Source organism: Lathamus discolor, chromosome 8 (genome assembly GCF_037157495.1).
Source record: "Lathamus discolor isolate bLatDis1 chromosome 8, bLatDis1.hap1, whole genome shotgun sequence".
Lineage (NCBI taxonomy): Eukaryota > Metazoa > Chordata > Aves > Psittaciformes > Psittacidae > Lathamus > Lathamus discolor.
Genome location: NC_088891.1, coordinates 17220999 through 17226725, shown reverse-complemented (window position 1 = coordinate 17226725; position 5727 = coordinate 17220999).

Below are 5727 nucleotides of genomic sequence, written 5' to 3'. Positions count from 1 at the left end.
AAGTGTAGATCCGAAATTAATATGCATGTAAATTAATTAGCTGCATTTCGTGACATCAAAGTAAGTACCTGGGAAACAAGCACACCTTCTGGGCATTTGGCACCATATGCAGGAATTAGAGTTAATTGACTAATTACATAAATTAGGCATTAATTTTACAACACATCAAGTATAAAAGATATCTCAATTAATTGTGCGGGGAGCAGGAGGTTAAAGGGCAGGCAGCCGGTCCGGCCGGGTCAGCGGGGTCAATTACCTGGATGGTGATGGATGAGCTCGTGCATGGCTTCCTGCTGCTGAGTCCCGCCCGCATGCGCGTGGCGGTGGGAGACCTCGCCTCTCTGGAGAGCGGGGCCGGGCCGGTCCGGTCCAGCGGCGGAGTTACCGGAGCGGTTCGAATGACACCGGACCCTCGTGGCAGCCATCGCATGGCTCAGGTCTGCAGGCGAGCCGAGGTGAGGTGTAGTGAAGTGCTCCGCAGCTGCCCTCGTCCCCTCAGGGACAAGGTGTGTCCGGGCTCACCTGGGCACCCAGGCAGGATGTACCCATCGGCTGCAACATGAGGGTGGTACGCTGAAATACAGAGAAGGTTTTGAGTTAATGGGAATGGTCACATCTTAAAAGCTTCAAATGGCAAAATTCAAACCAGTAAGGGAGCTCCCGGCACCAGAGGAAGCCCAGGCTGCGGAGCAGGGAGTGCAAAGGTTTCCATACTGCAAGTGCTGGTGGAGGGACTGGTGAGTGGGTTTGCATTTACCCCGGGTCTTGCTGAGCAACACTAAGTAAAGGATCGTGTCGTGCCGGGCAGCTGTGGGCAAGGCTAGCAGTGAAGCTGGGCTGGGCATGCCACAAGAGAGAGCACTGGGGCCCCTGGGGGGGGGGGTCTACCCTGGTTTGCCTTACTAATATAAGTAAAATTGGGTTTCCCTCCCCCTTTGTAAATAACTATCCCATAGGAAGTGGCCTGGTTGCATTAGTAACAATATAACCTGACTGCTGATGGGCTAGAAAACAGATGAGAACCTGCCACATGTCTGTCTTTTTATTGAGACAAAACGTTCGTTTTGATGTAGCAGTTCTGTACTGTTGCCAGATGCTGAAGGTACTTGAGGGAGATGTTGACAAGTGGATAATTGTCAGCAGAACTAAAACAGACACTTTGTTTACAGTTGAGCGTGATTAATTGAGAGTAAATAAACCAGCAGCTCTGTTCATAAACTCTCAGCAGCTCAAGTTCACGAACGGCAGCACACTCCAGAAAGGAAGGCAGCGAACCTGCTGTCGTGTTCAAGGAAGGGCTTGTACGCCAGGGTCAGTAACTGAGCTCCATGGTGAGAACACACAGCACAGCTTTAGCTTTCAAGGGGTTTGGGTTTCTGCTTGCTGCTTCTCTCCGCTTCTGTTTACATGACTGGATCACAAAGGGTTGTGTATCACGCATTAATTGAGCAGAAAAAGCTGTGCATCTGAATGCAGGCCACAGTTGACATGTTCAGGTAAAATGAGGGGACAACAATGGCCTAAGATACTTCATCAGCAGTAAAATGTTAAATGATGCTGTAATCTTTCTTTCTACATTGTGACTTCAGGTCATAACAGAGTATTTCCTGCTTTACAACGGTAGTGAGCAGCACAGATTAGTGCTGATGGTCAGTAAACCCCAGGTGTACTCTGCACATCTTTGGGGCTGTTTTTGTAAATCAAGGTAGGTTTCTATTTGTATCTCCTGTAGTGGTGTATATTTACCCAGAGTTGTACAGAAGGTGGCATAGTTGGTATCTAACTGATACTCGTGCTGCTCAAACTAGGCAAATGCTGCAGCTCAACTGAAAAGTGGGGAAAAATAGTGCTTACCTTACCTGTCCAGCGTTGCTCATATGTGTTCTTGCATCTTTCTCAAAATTACAATTTCCCCTCTGTCCTTTGTGTTTTAATCCACCCTGAAGCCACTGCCTGTGTGTTATTCTTTCTTTAATGAATGGGAGCTCTCCTGAGACGCTGTTGTTACAGCCAGCTTGGCCTCCCCAGTGTATAGCACATCTTCAAGCAGTTATGAGCCTGTTAATCTGTATTCAAGCACCTTGCCTTGGTCCTGTCCTGGAGTGGCTGGTAGTTTAAGAATACCATATCCATGTGTATACCTGTTGTTGTGTATTTCTTGCTGAATCAGGTTACTAGTATGCAGGGGGCTTTTGGTTGGTTGGTTTTGTTTTCTTGGTTTTTTTTTTTTTTGTTGTTGTGCTAACTCTATCCTACTGTCATTGACTTCGACTGGGTCAAGTCAAACAGGGTCTGGTAACAGCAGCCTGTGCCAGCATCCAAGGAATGCACACATGAGAATAGCCTCCCAGCTCAGGTTCACAGTTTAAAGATGTGGTTCCTGGTGACTGTCACAAAGGGTCCTTGAGGAGAGGTTGGGCGCTGTCTATTACAGCTGTAGCTGTTTCAGGAGAGGAGAGGACTGACAGGAATTTGTAAGAGGTTGAATGGTGATGCACGTTTATCTGGTTTTTCAACATACAAGTAATGTTTAGTTACTATTTTGCACTCTGAAAGCCTGTCATGCCATCAGCCTCTTATCCAGGGATATTGTTAGCATTGAGGGTGCTGCTAGTGCAGTGCATGGGTATGATGTGGCTCCATCACCCATGCACAATGGACCTGGTTTCATTGCTCCTGCTGCTCACTGCCTGCTCCTGTCCAAGTGGACCCTTGGGTTTCAGAGCTGTGCCTAAGAATATTTTGTCTAATTGGTCAATAGCTTGTCAGTAGGATTGTTTATAACTTAGTTTACACTATCACAGCCAAGATGATTGTTGTTTGCTTTGAAGCCTTTATTCTTAGTATTTCTTCAGTTCCTTCCAAAACCTTTCTCCTTCCCTTCATCTGCAATCATGACTTTGTTCATTCCTCATCTAGAATGTGTCTCTTTCTCTGGAGCATGTGCCCGTCTAAGCTGCAGCAGTTGTTGCTTGCCTGTGCATCTCAGAAGTGCCCCAGGATGCTCCCCAAAGGCTGCAGCACTTCAAAGGAGATGCTGCAGGCTCAGAGCAGACAGAAAACAGGCGCTTGTGGTGCTCTAAGCCCCAAAGGTGGCTGCTGGCATGGATGTAAGAGGAAAAGCTTCTTTCAAGGAGCAGCTTTGGAGTTTCCTTCTGTAGGGGAGCAGTGGGTACTTCAGGGACAAGGCAGCAAGCCAGGATCCTCTATGCAGGTTGTGAAGATCTTCCCAGAAGCTAGAGCAGCTGTCTGGGGAACTCCTGGGTGAGTCAAAAGCACCAAGGCGAGTGGGATGGGAGGAGTTTTCCTTGCGGAGAGATGAGAGCATTGTCTGTTCTGCTGCTGGCAAGCTTTCCAGCCCCCGAGTTACTGCTGTCTTAGGCTAACTGCAAGTCCACTGTGTTACTTGTTTGGATGGTGGTGGGTGTCAGCTCTCCAAACAGAAGGCCCTACTTATTTGCAAGACAAAAGGTAAAAACCCCTATTTGCCATGCCAATTTTGCACTTTCACTCTGATGAGGAACTGTCTGGTCAAGGACTATCAGATGGAAAAGACTTCAGAGAGAAAATCCCTTTGGCTGTACCTGTGAACCTTACTTACCTAGCACCTCTAAAGGTTAAGTTCTCTAGTGGAGAGCTTAAAAAACAGGCTGAAAAAGCAGGAGGTTCTGCTTTAGTCAACATTGGTGGATTTGGTGCATTTTACAAATGGTAATGATCTACCTCATTCATGGGTGAATTGTATGTGACTGCTGAGTGAGGATAGGCTCAGTTTCTTCATGACCCAGGCATAAGAGCTATGCTGTTTGCACCTACAGGAATGTCTATACAAAACTGCCATAAATCTTACTGACTCTATAGTCTATAGTGGAGAAGTCTAAATGATAATCACAGAATCACAGAATCCCAAGGGTTGGAAGGGACCTAAAAAGATCATCTAGTCCAACCCCCCTGCAAGAGCAGGGTAACCTACAGTACATCACACAGGAACTTGTGCAGGCGGGCCTTGAATATCTCCAGTGTAGGAGACTCCACAACCCCCCTGGGCAACCTGTTCCAGTACTCTGTCACTCTTACAGTAAAGAAGTTCTTCCTGATGTTAACGTGGAACCTCCTATGTTCCAGTTTACACCCATTGCCCCTTGTCCTATCACTGGATATCACTGAAAAAAGCCTAGCTCCATCATCCTGACACCTACCCTTTACATATTTGTAAACATTGATGAGGTCACCCCTCAGTCTCCTCTTTTGCAAGCTAAAGAGACCCAGCTCCCTCAGCCTCTCCTCATAAGGGAGATGTTCCACTCCCTTAATCATCTTTGTGGCTCTGCGCTGGACTCCTTCAAGCAATTCCCTGTCCTTCTTGAACAGAGGGGCCCAGAACTGGACGCAATATTCCAGATGCGGCCTCACCAAGGCTGAGTAGAGGGGGAGGTAATACTACTATATTGTAATAATGCCAAAGGTCCAGACCTCACTGGAGAAGACAATGTACAATCTAATGTCCTCCTGCTTTTTACAGAGCTTTTCAGCTGCTGTGGCCTGGCAGCTGTGTTGGACTCAGAAGATAGTGTGACCTGGATGCTTCAGTCTGTCTGGCCCAGGGAGATGTGCCTGGCTTCCTTGCTGCCCTGTGTAGGGATGCTGGGGAGGGACTCTTCATCAGGGACTGTAGTGACAGGACAAGGGGTAACGGGTTAAAACTGAAACAGGGGAAGTTTAGATTGGATATAAGGAGGAAATTCTTTCCAGTTAGGGTGGTGAGGCACTGGAATGGGTTGCCCAGGGAGGTTGTGAGTGCTCCATCCCTGGCGCTGTTCAAGGCCAGGTTGGATGAAGCCTTGTGTGGGATGGTTTAGTGTGAGGTGTCCCTGCCCATGGCAGGGGGGTTGGAACTAGACTATCTTGAGGTCCTTTCCAACCCTAACTATTCTATGATTCTATAAGCAGCATATGGATGTAGGATATCCTTTTCTAATGGTTAGAAGTTTCTAGTGGGTCCTGCAGGCAGTTCTTCTCTGAGCACAAACCTGGAGGCAACCAATTGTTTGCTGCATCATTATCTTGAAAGACCTTGGGGTGGAGTCAACATTGAAAGAATGAGCCAAGCTCATGAAGATGAATACCTTTGCATCTGAGTGCAGGCGCATGCTGGTATTCACTTGCTGGGATTTGCTGTAGATGGCTGTGGAAGTACAACCTGTGTAGGCTGTGAATCCTGTGTATATAATATACTTTATATGCCTGTGCTGTCCAATTAAACCGGTGTATGTGTATCCAAATCTGTTCAAGTGGTGTTTATCTTATTATGTACCCTTCAGGAAGAGATTGTCTTATTCATTAGATGCTTTCTTCTGCAGAAAAGAGCACCTCTTGTAAGAGGTGTTTGTACACGAAAATCCTGAATTTCCTGCAGTTTCCTTCTGCACTTTGTGTATGTAAAGCTTGCATGTATTTGCAAAGTAGAACTTTAACTTAGTTGTCATTAATGGTCAGAGATGCCATGGCACGGGTACTTTACTGGGGTATAAAGTCAGTTATACATAAAACATTGTAACAGGATTATTAGAAAGTATTGAAGTGCTTGAGAATGTATGTGATACAGAAGGGGGCACGGAATTGCTGTGTACTTAGCATGTATAATGCAGCTTGCTCAATTTGTTCCTGGCTATTCATAGGAGAGCACATTTTCTCTTTTTAATTGCAGAAGATGACAAGACCTTTTAA